The following is a 15,375-nucleotide window of genomic DNA, read 5'->3' as shown; positions in this document are numbered from 1 at the left end:
TTAATTAGGTTTAATTAGTTGTAAGTTTTAGGCGACTGATGACCTCAGAAGTTAAGTCGCGTAGTGCTCAGAGTCATTTGAACCATTTTTTGAACCGGTCAGGCTGAACGCCTTAGACACAATGTCCAGTGAGTGCAGCGTGGGGGAGGTTAACTGCTGTTTTGGGGTGGCATTATGTGGGGCCGACGTATACCGCTGGTGGTCATGGAAGGCGCCGTAACGGCTGTAAGATACATGAATGCCATCCTGCGACCGATTGTCCAACCATATCGGCAGCATATTAGCGAGGCATTCGTCTTCATGGACGAAAATTCGCGCCCTATCGTGCACGTCTTGTGAATGACTTCCTTCAGGATAAGACATCGCTCGACTAGAGTGGCCAGCATGTGCTCCAGACATGAACCCTATCGAACATGCCTAGGATACATTGAAAAGGGTTGTTTATGGACGACGTGACCCACCAACCACCGTGAGGGATCGACGACGAATCGCCGTTGAGGAGTGGGACAGTCTGGACCAACAGTGCCTTCATGAACTTTTGGATAGTATGCCACGACGAATAAAGGCACTCATCAATACAAGAGGACGTGCTACTGGGTATTAGAGGCACCGGTGTGTACAGCAATCTGAACCACCACCTCTGAAGGTCCCGCTGTATGGTGGTACAACATGCAATGTGTGGTTTTCATGAGCAATAAAACGGGCGGAAATAATGTTTATGTAGATCTGTATTCCAGTTTTCTGTACAGGTCCCGGAACTTTCGGAACCGAGGTGATGCAAAACTTTTTTTGAAGTGTATATAAGCGGGCAGACAGTAAGAGGCGGTTGTCATTTCACCGGTCATCACCAGTCGTCCAATCGTCGGAGTATCCGCGCCGCTGCATACAGTCAGAGACTCTTTCTGTTATCGTATGGGTGTCATGGAAACACCATGTCTGTAGTTCAACTTCTTCTCACACCCGATACACCCCAGCGGGGCTGTGAGTTCCATGACAGACGATCCCAAATCGTTAGCAAAAAAGTTTTGTTCATTAAGTCAGTGAACTCGATCATCTTGTATTGCTACAGATCAATGACTTCCTTTTCGCTGTCATTACACATGTAATGTATCGCCATTCCATTTACGCGGTTGACTGCTTTCATCTGGGTCATCGGGAAGTAAATGTCGGCATGTAAGAGATCCATGGACACAATCGAAACAAAGGGGTGGCGTAGAAGGAAAGCCAGTATCTGGTGGAGCAGTTTCCAGCACTCGCGTGCTGGGCCGCAGTTCAATCTGCTTTTGTCCGTATCTACCGATTTGCAAGGCGGAATATGGGATCCTCAATTAGGTGAATGGGACAGAGCCTGCGTCAGGTAGGAAATTTATCGTTAGTGACCACATACTACGTGGACCACACAAAATTAGACTAGAAAGGCGAGTGGATGGCTCACCAAACCCGCGTCCAGTCGGCCCTTATCTTATGGGACTTAACTGCTAAGGTCATCAGTCCCTAAGGCTACACACTACTTAACCTAAATTATCCTAAGGACAAACACACACATCCATGCCCGAGGGAGGACTCGAACCTCCGCCGGGACCAGCCGCACAGTCCATGACTGCAGCGCCTAAGACCGCTTGGCTACTCCCGCGCGGCCAATCGGCCCTGGGGTACCGTCATTCAACACTGCTAGCCGGATTCCAGCGTTGGAGGACACTATAATAAATCTTTGCTGTCGGCTCCATGTCTCTGATATATTTCCCAACGTGTAAGTGTTCCACGAGAAACGTCCTATATGAGATAGCCAGGGCGACAAATGTCCAACAGGTACCGGTGGGCCCAATCTGTATAGGACCACATCTACTATTAGAGTGCCACTAACATGGTCTGTTTGTGAAAGCCAAAGTCGCCGCATTGATGTGTATGAGTCCAACACCTTCGTTCGGAACGGTATTAAAAACTGCACCCGCAGTCACCACATGTCTGACCGCTGCCTGTATTGTGGACCATTATGTCTGTCATTGATAATACATGGGCGTAATGGTTAAATGAGAAGCCACATACCCATTGACGTACCGAGTTTGTTGCATAAGGTCCAGCGATCTAAATTTGTTGAGGCGAGCGTGCATTCGGGGTCGTTGTAAGACCTTATGATACGTAAAGGACTCCGCACCTTGTATTTGCCGATGGAGTTATATCCCTAAACATTTGAGCATTGGGGCATTTGTCAGGGATACATCAACTTCTGCAGGCATGCCTCGTTTCACCTACATATAGTGTGATTTTCGTAAGTTGATCACACTACCTGGCACCGCTCCATAATGTTGGAGCCAGGAAAATGCCATACGTATTTCGTCACCAGTCTGTGCTAAAAAAGGAACATCACATCATTGGTGTACGCACCACATCGAAAGGTCACAGAGCGAGGGTTAATTCCCTCCAAGGGTCGCCGTAGTCCGTGAAGAGCTGGCTCGAGGGCAATGGAGAATAACATGGCAGTAAGAGGACAGCCCTATCTGGCGGACCTGTTGACATGGACGGGAGTGGACCGATAGCTGGATCAAACGAAGCAAGACACATGTCTTCACGCGTCGGATGTCGATGTTTTCCGTAACTGTATGCAGGAATCCGTGATCGGCGGGATCGAAAGTATGGCCGAAATCCAGCGCAGCAGGAGCACCAAGGAGACAGCATGGTTATGTCACCGCTTCTACGTTTCTGTAAGTGCTCAAAGTCGTAAACACATTAGTGTTTTCTCCGAGGCAGGTTTGATCAGTGCGAATGGCCGTCATTACCGCACAACTGAACCTCTCACGGAGGATGTGAGTCAACAGATTGTAGTCTGTGGTTAGCATTGTCAATGGGCGAAAATAAAACGGGTGACAGCCTCCACCAGATTATGCCACCGGAATCAAGAGGCCCTCTGTAAATTCAGAACCATCTGAATTCACTGAGAGTCTATTAAAAAGCGGAGTTCAGGAGTTCTCGCTACATCCTGATCAACTTTGGGCCCATAAGGTAATAATAATAATAATAATAATAATAAAAGTTTTTTAAGTTCGAGAGGGAGTCCGTCAGTGCTGGGCGTCTTTCTTGTTGGAAGCACCGAGCAACACGGCCCGTCGTAGTTCTTCGAAAGTCACCTCTGACAAGAGCGCTGCATCGTCTTGTGGGTTCTGAGAGACGGATTGGTCGAATAGGACTTCCCTGACTCCAATATCCATGTTGCAATCTCGCTCGTACAGAAAGTATATGACTGTGTGAACGCTCGGACGAAATTCATTTGTATTATCGACTCATCGTCCATCCTCTGTCTCCACCTCTGTAATGAGATGCCTCTTGAGTCGTCTCCTCCAGGATATTCTGAGGGAACTGTAATATTATCGGGTTTCAGATACTTTGCATATGAGATATTTGTCATAAAAGAGAAGGACAGGCAACGAGCTGCAGTTCGTAAAAATGCTAAACATCACAGGGCGAGACCAAATATTTTTTTGTAATGTACCCCTATACCAAGACGCGCGTCCAGCGTTTAAATAATCTAAATAAACACTATGACCCGCTGGGCGCAGATATTTAAAATCAATGCCGCAGCGCTTGATAGTAAGATGCTGCGAAACAGAAGAAAGAACAGTCATCTTTTGTTAAGAAATATTCTAGAGACTTCATTATCCCTGCTACTTTTGGTCGCAGACATGTTAAGACGTACTACATAGCATTGCTACAAGTTGTATTTTTATTTTGTGTAAAAACTATGTGAAACGACGAACAAACATTTCGGTAACTCGGTTGTGGATACAACGTACTTACGCATACGCAAGGACATTTAATTTTAAGAAGGAACGGACTGACAAAGCAGCGATTATTGGACTGCGCCATTTACAAAAGAAATATCAGATGTAAGTCATGCATTTATTATGTATTTGTCAATGTGTAGAAGTTTAATGCCAATTTGTTCAAAATATATTAATATTTTACGATGCAGTAATTTTCATCTTATTCTTTTCTTCCTCTAACCAAAAATGATGTTCAAATGTATATGAGCTTTGTTACAGATTCGCTCTTTCTCGCGGTGTCTCGAGTGTATTTGGGAGACCACTAATGTGTTCAATCTATTAATCTTTCTCTTACGAAATTCCACTCATTTGCTTTCATTTCCATTTTTATATTGAAATAGGTCCCTTAGGTATTTTCATCGAAGATTCCGATTGCGTGTAGGCAATCCGGGTTGAAAGGTCAATTATTCGCCTAATCAGTCGGTACGTCTCCTGAACACAATCGAGAACCGACGCACCGGTGATCAATTAATGATCTCTCTCTCTCTTTTAAAATCATACAGGATTGTCGTAAGTATGCAATCTAGCGTTAGATTACATTTTGTGAGTAAATATTACCAACCAACAGTTACAGCATCACTATTATTAATAAGCAAGTTCCTAACGCAAGAGAACGTCGTTCGTCACTGATATCATTAGTGTCCCTCGTCTGCATCCTCACACACGCGAATCGTAGTGCGTTCATGCGTAGCAAGTGTGCCTTGACGTGGTGTCTGCTGATTGTCGTTCTGGCGACGGCGCTTGCGCAGCCAGTTCACGGATGACAATACAGTAGAAATCAGCGGTCGAGGTTTACCAGCGCTCTCTAACACGCCCACAGCTCGACAATGACGGGTTTGACGCACCATAACCACCACTGAAGTGTGGAACTGTAGGCGGGTAAACGCCGTTGGCGTCTGCTCCTGGTGGACTCAACTACGCGTCTGCAATTTAACTCATCAAGCAGTACCACACTGGGGTACCACGGACCCGTACTGCGTCGGACGCGTTGGTGGGGGCGCGTGAGAGTCCACACGTACACTGGGTGGTCCGTGACCGCTGCCACACCTCAGCGTCGACAACTGCGGATCGTAGGCCGCGTGCGATGTAAACTCTATCCAAACGGCTCGCGGAATGGTTAGTATAGTATGTGCTTCCCTGCCGACGGCCGTGTTCTATTACCCATGTGTCCAACGAAGCCAAGTCCGTTACAAGCGCCTGAAGTGCGTTGCAGGTGATCGAGTGCTGCATCTGGTCGAATGGCCTAAGCACGCAACTGAAATCTCCACCTACTACCAAGTGGTCGGCATTGCCCTGGAAGAGCATTGGTGTATCTTCGGCATGAAAGGTCCGGAGTTCTCCCCATTTCTCGGTTCTGAAAGGAGCGCACAGGCTCACCAGAGGAAGTGAATGAACGGTGAGTGCGACACCACAGGCCGATGGTACATACATCAGTTGCCATAATTCCTTCCCTGAGCAGAATACCCGTCCCTCCTCCGCCCACATCTAAAGACAGGCCGCAGGCGTCATATGTGTAGCTATCGAGACAGAGTCCTGGTAGGACTTCTTGAACAAAAACAAACCTACTCCGAATTTTTCTTTTGTTTCCTTTACTGCTTGCTCAATATACAGATTGAACAACATCGGGGAGAGGCTACAACCCTGTCTCACTCCCTTCCCAACCACTACTTCCCTTTCATGTCCCTCGACTCTTATAACTGCCATCTGGTTTCTGTACAAATTGTAAATAGCCTTTCGCTCCCTGTATTTTACCCCTGCCACCTTTAGAATTTGAAAGAGAGTATTCCAGTCAACATTGTTAAAAGCTCATGAAGTATCCTGCAGAAAACGGGTTTGGAAAGAAGAAGTAATGCCGTTGACACTCATCGTGGCGAAGCGGAAAGCCTACCCCATCGCGACGGCTGTCCTTGGTATTAAAGATGGGCGGTATTCGCGTTGTGGAGTGTCTACAGGGCGAAATGACAGAAAGAGGCGAGTGAAGGTCAAGCTGGCCCAGGCGTCTGTCGCAGTCAGCGTGGACGCGGCCAAAGCATCGGTGTATCGTCACGGACCAGAGACGCATCCTGCGCCCAGTCTCCTGCACACAGCCTCCTAGCGAGGTCGATAACACTGGATCTCGAGAGGCATACGAAGACGTGTGTGCATTCCCCGGGACGCGGGCTTCAGTGATCCGCATCCCCTCAGTGTGCGGACCCACCGCTAGCGGGGGAAGACGTCGAAGAACCGCGTGGAACGTCAGGATCGGCCGAGTCGGACCGGTGTATCGCTTGTCACACCTCATCAGCTGTCGTTGCCACTGTTTCGGGGGTTATGCGCCTTTTATTATGCCGCTTGAGCGATTTCTGTTTACGCTGTCTTGCCTTCGCGTCCGGCACAGGGCACGGGGTGGAGACGGCATCCTCTTCTTCAATTTCCACCGCAATGTCGGCTTGTTGCAGCAGTGCATGCGCGCCACCTGGGCTGGACGAGAAGGCAACAGAGGCATCGGCGCTGGAAGATGGTGGGAGCTCCTCAGGAACTGTTGCAGGGGCGTCCAAGACTTACACCAATATAGAAGGGTCGTCATAGACAGCTGGCGTCTCCCGTCTCACAGCCGCGACCTTAGAGATCGCTATCGACGGTCGAAACCGATCGTCAGAGGGCGCCCGCACGAAACAGCGTTGCAAGCATTCCGTACTTACATGGCTTGCCTCTCCACATCCGCAGCTGGTCCTCGGTTGACCATCGTAAATAATTACCGACCAGCTACCAGCGATCGTGAGAGACAGGAAGGTACGTATTTGGCGGCGCAGCGCAATGTGGACACGTCGCACCCCATTACAGATGGGGTAAGTTTCGAAGGTCTTCCATTTTTCGGCCTTATGGCCGAGGACTGTGTCATAGGGTCGGCGAGCAAGGGTGACTATGTTGGTTGGAACTTGAAATGGTATCTAAAACACGCGTACATTTCGAGTTCCCAGTTGAGCACGTTCAAGTGTTAACCACGCCCACTTTTCCGTCAGAGTGGCAGAATCGGTAACCTTCCATCGAGGGGCTGAGTAGTTTGTCATAGGCCTCATAGTCAGTGAATTTGAGATATACAGTGATACAGACGATAGATAAGTGGACACCCAGCAGCTCTTTCGAATCAATGTGCATCACGTCTCGTAAAAATCTCTCTACTTCATGGGCGTTGCGTCTGGAGTACGCTGCGTCAACCCGTAAACGCGACACGGAGTAGCCAAGGACAAGGCCAAGTACAAGGTCGACTGCAGGCAGGCGCGTTGGCTGCTAAGCCAGCTTGGCACAGCTCTTCACACGACTGCAGGAGACCCGAGTTCGGTTTTCGGCCTTGGTACAAGTTTTCACTCAGCGCTTCATTCTATATACGTAAAATTTCACGACTCTTGGCGACACACATACCACGGAAAAGGTCGTAACTACCTCAGTGATAACAGAAAGACATAAGTATTGCTCTAACGCTCCTCTGTAAAAAACGGTCCGAAATTTCTTGTGCTCTGCGCATATGTAAAGAGTTTTGGCACTCGATACACGCGAGCAACCAACCTAGAGCAGTCCGTGAGAAAAACATGGTGGGTCTAGATGAATATCTGCCACTTTTTACCACTTGACTGCGATTTATAATGATCGAGAAGGCCACTTTCAAAGAGAACTGCGAGCGCTTGATGTGGAAAGTCAAGTTTGTTGGGATGACACCAATTCGTGGTATCAACACCGTCTCGCCTTTGGGTCTCTGATGCGTAACCCGGTGGCACTGCGCAATCTCAGTGCATCCAGATAAGGCAGCGCAATGACGAGCACACCCACCTTCAGCTCCAGCTTGTGGGGCTGCACTCCAGACAGCTGTGGTGAGCTCAGGAAATGTACAGGGTACGCAGTGACGTCGTCTTTTGTCATCACTGTATGGACCGACGTGTACGTGATCACTTCGCCAGCTGCCTGCAGTGGAAAACTCTACTGAAAATTACTAGAGCAGAATTTCGTCTTTTTACTGATATAGAAAAACTTCAGGTCTGTTAAAAGAGACATGATATGCAATATCCCTCATCGTCTGTATAGTCATGCTTTTACAAACTACAGATTCATGACTAAATGATGATAAAACTGATTAAGTTATACGATGACGGGCAATTAATCTATACCTGCCTGTGACCATATTTGCATGGCTATCTGAAAAGAGTACTGACGGCAGAACGCTTCTACTGCAGATCTCGAATAATGTATGAGTATTCAAGATTTTCATTCACATTTGCCCTTATCGTCTAAAAAAAAGTGTCACCTCAATCTGATAATAACAAGTCAACGAAATGAAATTGTATGATAAATAAAACTATAATATTCACTTTAGAAATCTAAAACAATGCTTGCACAAAAATATTGCTTTTCAAAAGATTCTTGCCAATTTGTCATTTAGACAATCTCCTTGGATGAAGCCACATTTTGAGATTAATGCACAAAAATATATGAGTGCAAGCAATTATTTTGGGAAGGTGTTTCAAATTTATGAATAATAGTCTGTTTGCTAAACTACGCAAAATACACGAAAGAGAGAAAAAAGGCTAGCGATATCTTAGAATGTTGATACCAGTAGCGGCGTTGATTCTATAACTTAATTTTCAAAGCAGCGCAATTTTTTACGAAAACTTCATGGGTATTGAACTAAACAGAATTAATCTCGTGTTGTATAAAAAAATGACAGTGGAAATCGCTACTTTAGATATTTCAAAGTCCCATCTTATAGACTTTCGTTACGGATGGATACTAAACAAGTTTCCAGAAAAGCATGTAAAACTGTGTTAGGCAGATACTGACATCTTAATTTCTCATTCTAACCTCAGGGCGTTTAACCTTTATTTGGGTGCCGAAGGGGGTTTTGGTGCACCCGCTGGTGTGAGTCTACCGTTAAAAATTATAGCTTTGAACGGGTCTTATACATTTTAACTACAGCAGTAGTTCACAAATATTATTAATAGTTATAGATGTTAGGTTGAATCGATGAAAACTGACATATCTGTGATGACACATTACAGACACTACCCTGACTCCTCAAATTAAAAGCAGGTTTGCGCGTGTGTGTGGTCTGACTTTACGGGCGGTCAACAGTGAGTTTATCAGCGCCCTGACACATTTAAAAGGAACGAATGTGGATAAAATCACAGAGAGGACAAAACCTACACAATGACACTCATGCAGTCACTACCACATAGCTCGCAATCACTCTATCTCACGCGCTTTAAGGCAATGGAGAAAGAGCGAAATCTGCTATACCAGGGGTTAAACACAATAACAACAATAACAGAGGATGTAACTTACAAAAAACATGGGTGAACCAAACGCACTGGCAACACACCACTATCATCCCCCTAAAATCTTGGACAGGGACGCCTTGCAACGTACTGTTCAGAAGAGATCTCGACCCCCTCGTACTCTTACGAATTTATGGACAGCCCTGCAGGATTCATGGTATCAGTTCCCTCCAGCACTACTTCAGACATTAGTCGAGTCCATGACACGTCGTATTGCGGCCCGATATTAGGCAGTTTCTTTGGCTCTTCAGTGTACAATGACACAATGTTGTCATGCTCATTACGTGCCCAGACATAATTATGATAATTAATGAGAAAGTTAAGGAGTGAGTAACAAAGTTTATGTAGGCAAAAATGAATGGCGTTATGCACCTGCATTTCCGTCTGTATTTGCTTGGATATTAACTGATTCTGTTTCCCTCCACGAAAAAACTCATGGAACGTGGGTCACATGTAACACCGAAAATGCAGATAAAATACCTTCGACACCAGCCCAAATTTTTCGCCGGTTAATATCTGTTGATAACTTGTAATTTACTGCTATTTCTGAATCTGTAAGCTTTATTACAGAAACTATATTTAATACGTAATGAATATGATAGTGTATTTATTTGTGAACGTATATAACTGATTGTAGCTATTAATGTAAATATTCTGAATTGTTGGATAATTGCCAAGGGAAGTTTGTTGAAATGTATCGATAGCAAAGACATGCCGGCCGCTGTGGATGAACGGTTCTAGGCGCTTCAGCGTGGAACCACGCGACGGCTACGGTCGCAGGTATGAATCCTGCCTCGGGCATGGATATGTGTGATGTCCTTAGATCATTTACGTTTAGGTAGTTCTAAGTTCTAGGGAACTGATGACCTCAGATGTTAAGTCCCATAGTGCTCAGAGCCATTTGAACCATCTCTTAGCAAAGACGTAATGGCAGTAGCTGTGCCGTTGTTTATCTTTGTGTATGAAGAGTCTCCGTCGCGATGCGAGCAGAGGGAAGACACAACAGCTTGAGCCTTGAAAGAGTGCGGAAGTGTGTTTGTTGGGAGCTCTCGTAGACACGGTTTACAGTTATGATGGCCACAATGCAGGCGGACCTAATTTATTAACTAGCGACTGTTGAGAGCACACTCGGAGTTGACAGGCGGAGGAAGCTACAGTTCTAACTGTTGCCTGTCCCATAGTTACCCGTGGCTCTGGAGACGACTCGTGGTTCTCAACCAGCAGCAACAGCAGTAGCTCTGCACTGTCATCTGCTACATTCTTCGTCGTCCGCGTTTTAGCTACAACATAAGGCATTATTCAGTAGCATTTTTTTGACAAACTTTAATGAGTAACTTTCTTGAATAATAACCTGCAGTAATTAAAACTTGTAGGACAGCAGTGTTGTCTTTGTCCTAACCAAGTAGGATCCCTTTCCTTTCCATGCAATCATCGGGTGTCGTAAAATATGAAGAACGGTTAAGTATTTATTTCCGGTTTTGTGTGCTTACTAATGACCAGTTTGAGTCTAAATTTTGCTTCTTCAGTAAGTGTTCATTCTGGTATTTCGTAACATACCCTTAATTAATTTGCAATGTGGAGTATTTACTCACTTAAAGGAACGTAAAATGACACCGTCAAAGCTAGTAACTGAAGATATAGCGCAAATTATTCTGTATTTAGCTTAGCGAGTGATATCTGTTGGCTTGCTACGCATTTTACCATTAAAAGAAGTAAATCTGTTGCTCATCTGCTTAAAGTAAATTCAATTCAATCTTGCAAGAACTAAAACCAAATTGCTCGCCTTTTTTTTTTTTTTTTTTTTTTTACAAATTTCGCCTTACGTTATGCTGAAGTTACTGGAATTCATGTTTTACATAATAAAGTTACAATCAGTCATTTATTTAGCCAGCAACTTCATTTGACTTTGCTTTCAAAATGCAATATTTCAGAACAAGTAACTTCAGATTCAGTGCTTCCTGATTCATTTATTTTCTTACAAAATGTTGGGGGTTGTGTAAAAGCATGACAACCTTCTGTTGCCTTGCCAGTGACTATTTGCTTAGTTTCCTTTGCCGTTACCTTTCTCAGCCCTCCCAAGGGACGCTGCCTTGTCGGCGGCATCTTCAGTGCCGGGGGAGGGGGGGGGGGGGGTTGCGTGCACCGACCAAGTCATAAACGTGTCGCTCAACGTAGGACAGGGAGGGCTCTGGAGACGTGGTGAAGCCAGTCTCCTTGAGGGAGAAAATCCGACATAAACCCTGGTACTCTTGGTTGGGCGTTGATCATGGGTCTAACAACCCCATATCGGAGAAAGACAGTAGAAACCGGGCTGATGATACTGATGGACGGTTCGTGCAAGGAAAAGGACACGGTAAACGGAAAAATCGATATCTACTTTACTACTTGGAATGTAAGAAGTTCGAACAAACCAGAAGCTCTACATGCACTCAAACAAGAGATGGAGAAATGCGCACAAGAGTAGCAGTAGGTCAGATGGAAAGTAGATGTTACTATATATTCTGGTCATCGTAAGAATAAACCTGATGTATTCTTCCACGTTTGCTTGAATCTCATTGGATTTTGTTTCACGTCGGACGGAAGCCAAGCAGTGTCCAGCAAGTACGATGATAAGAATACGTTTTGTGCTGTGTTACACGCACGTAGACTGAGCGATAATGGGGGACAACAGCTTTACCTCCGCATTAAACTTGCACAGCACTGGCCAGCCAGCTGGTCCAGCTAACCTGCCATGATGTGAGCAGCTGCAGTTCAGACGTTAAAAGAAACGGGTAAAGAACAATAGAGTTTTGAATGTCATTTAATTTTTGAAGAGGATTAAATAATATTCGGCAGAACAGCACTACCGCATGCTTCTTTGATGACCGGATGGAAAGCATAAAATGCTCTCGTTCTCACCTAACGTAGTATTCTAATTACAAAAAGGAGTGATGAAAATTCCTAACTTAAACACAGGGTAATTTTTTGAGCGAGGGATGTGTGTTGCAAAAGTATACTCCAGGTATTTCACCGTACTGTTGAATACTCAAACCACTGAAGGTTATTAATTACAGTCAGACGTCTGGTAATCTCTTATGTGCTTCATAATCGAATCCAAGAAATAAATTTCAGTTCTGAAACTCTCATCTGTTACGTTGATGAGTCAATTAACAACAGAATCCACGAATCCACCCAGACGCCGCGTTTTCTCCTCTTCTTTTATGACGTGCCGTTCCATATCACGCCAGCGTTCAGCAGTGACGTGTGATCTGGCACCCTAACAGTCTTGTTATTCCTCGGGCCAAACCACTTAACTTGGCTGCAGATCACTTGTGTTGGGTTCATATTGTAATCGACAGCGGCACATGTACAAATGCAGCATTTCCATGGTGTGCTCGATGCTGTGAAAGTGATTGTTTCTAATGTTTCTACGACACTTACCACTCTGGTCCGTGTGAGACGAAATCTGACGCATAAAACAATGGACATAGTCAAAATAAAAGTCTCTGGTTTGTCACTTTTGCCCTAAAAATCAAATCTTTCGTAAAATATCTATAATTAAGAATTTTTATTTGAAATGAAAACAGGAGTTCCACGTGCAATATATAATTAGAACCAAGAAGATGTATGTTACTCATAAAAATGATTTACAATTGCGAGAAATAGGTATTTCGAATTGAACGAAAAAGTAATGACTAAGGCACAACTTGGACCAGCTATCCATGAACTGCACTGTGTTATCTATCTATTCCGCTGTACATCCAAGGTGTATTTGTATCTCAACTGTGTTAAATACAGCCCCTTGAAAAACTTCAAAGCCGATTTTTTATGTAAATTTATGAAAAACATTAAGAACAACCTATTTTTCACAACTGTCTACCCGTGTTCCACAGGCATGTTTTTGTACGGAGCAGGAAACATCCTCAGCCATTTTCATGCTGCGTATTATAAGCGCGACAATCAGCGCGCAACAGTACGGAGACTGACTGTACACGATTCTTGTAATAAGAACTACGTAGCTAAAGTGTGATTAAGAAAAACTTTGATGGCTGTTAATACACTACAATATCTTAAAGTTTCATTTAACGTAACTTAGTAATAATATATCTCGTATATAAGTAGGGCACACTTCCAAGAGCGCAACAACACCAGTGTACGTGTGCTTCGGCTTCCGACCTATCATCGCGTTTGTGTTCGTTTGCATCAGGTTTATTCTTATAACCAACACAGTATAGAAGTGGTAATTATACAATTTTGTATTGTGGAGGTATAGTGGAGGAATAGTACAGGTGGTATAGTATGTGCCACAGGCTTTCTTGTAAATAATAAGCATAAAGTAGTCATAAGTTTTAACACAGTAAATGAAAGAACGCGTACTTAGTCTAGCACGTGTGTATGAACCTACAGGAGATGATAAAGGCGAAGTGAAAGACGACTTTTATGGTCGAGTGGAACAGGAATTTGAGGCAAGATGTGAAGATAGTGAGAGGCGATATCTGTACAAAAGCGGGAAAAGAAGAAGCCTTTAGAGAAATAGTAGGAAATAAAAGTCTGCATTAGATGTAATATATAAACGGACAAAAACTTATGGACTTTACTGTGGGCAATGCAGGGGTAGTAAAGAGTACGGAGCTACAGAGAAAGAACGTAATGAAAGCAACATGGCATTACTTTTTATCAAATTCACCATGTTGTAATTGACAGGAGACATGAATCTGACATTCTTGAGGTTGATAATTCCAGGGTACCCGACTTCAATACGGATCGTTACACAGTAAGAGTAAAATTCAGACGAGGCGTAGCTGTCTTTATATCCAGAGGGAAAACAAAAACTCCACAAAGATACGTTTCTAAATTAAAAGAGAAGGGAGTATCAGAAAAATATGAAACAGAACTGCAGAAAAAGTTTGAGGCTAAACAAAGCTGGGCTATGGAATGCCTCTAAGGAAGTGGAGTGTTATGAGAGATGTTCTATAAGAGACTGCAGAAGCAGTCTTAGGTACAGAAGAAAGGGTTTAAAGGGCAGGATGGTGTGATGTAGATTATAAAAAGGCGGCACCAGAGGGAAATGAGGCAAGAAGGAAAATGATAAACATGGAAACAAGAGCCAATACACAAGAATTCAGCCGGTCGCTGTTGCCGAGCGGTTCTAGGTGCTTTAGTCCGGAACCGCGCTGCTGCTACAGTCGCAGGTTCGAATCCTCCATCGGGCATGGATATGTGTGATGTGCTTAGGTTGGTTAGGTTTAAGTAGATCTAAGTCTAGGGGACTGATAATCGCAGATGTTAAGTCCCATAGTGCTCCAAGCCATTTTTGAACAAGAATTCATGAAGAAAAGGAAAGACGCAGATGGAATTTGTAGAAGAAAGAAAATGGAGAAATGGATTAAGTAGCTAGAAGAAGAATATAGCGGCAAAGAGGTAACGAAATTCTACAAGAGAGTTCAAGAATTGAAGGCAGGCTTTCAACCACGTACTGTGTTCTGTAGAGATGAAGTAGGAAATTTTATAGGAGGAGAAGAACAGATTTTAGACCGCTGGAGCTAAATATTTCAGTGAGCTGCTGAACGTCGCTACAGAGAGGGAGAAATACTGGAAGAAGATGAAACAGAGAGCAACCAACCATGGAAAAATGTTGGCCAGGAAGAAATACCTGTACCCCCACCAACATCAGAGGAAGTTAGACGGGCAACAAAAAGCCTGAAGAAAAATAAGGGTCCAGGTAATAATAAAATTTAAGCAGAGGTGATCAGTGGTGGAAGTGAACATCTGACAAGATGTGTCCGACAACTGATAGTTGAAATGTGGGGAAAGGAAATGATGCCAGACCATTGGAACTTGGCCATCATTTTCCCGATTCTTAAGAAGAAGGATAAAACAAATTGTGAAAATTACCCCGGTATCACTTTAGTTAGAGTTGTGTATGAAGTATTAACCAAAGTAATTGCTATGAGACTTGCTTCACTTATAGAAGTACTTGAAGACTACCAGTGTGGGTTTCGACGGGGCAGATCAACAAGTGACCAGATCATCACTATAAGGCAAATAGTGGAAAAGTGTTATGAATATAATGTGGGTGTACGTCAGCTTTTCTACAATTCAAACAGGCCTATGTGTTAAAAAGAAAAAGCTGCATCATACCGTAATGGAAATGGAATTCCCATATAAACTAATCAGATTGGTACAAGTGACTCTAAGCAGCACAAGATGCCAAGTAAAAGTAGAAGAAAAACTCTGTAAAGAATTTGAGTTCAGCCAACGACAGAGTGATG

At 44.2% G+C, this 15,375-nt stretch overlaps 1 protein-coding gene across 3 annotated transcripts in view; it reads right to left on the bottom strand.

The window, feature by feature from the left end:
* The window catches only part of LOC124619223 (lipase 3-like), a 225,450-nt gene that overhangs the window by 173,697 nt on the left and 36,378 nt on the right, over nucleotides 1-15,375 (bottom strand). The window lies entirely within an intron of this gene.

Source organism: Schistocerca americana, chromosome 6, assembly GCF_021461395.2.
Source record: "Schistocerca americana isolate TAMUIC-IGC-003095 chromosome 6, iqSchAmer2.1, whole genome shotgun sequence".
Taxonomy (NCBI): Eukaryota; Metazoa; Arthropoda; class Insecta; order Orthoptera; family Acrididae; genus Schistocerca; species Schistocerca americana.
The sequence above is the reverse complement of the archived record's forward strand: the minus strand, read 5'-3'. Positions and strand labels throughout refer to the sequence as shown.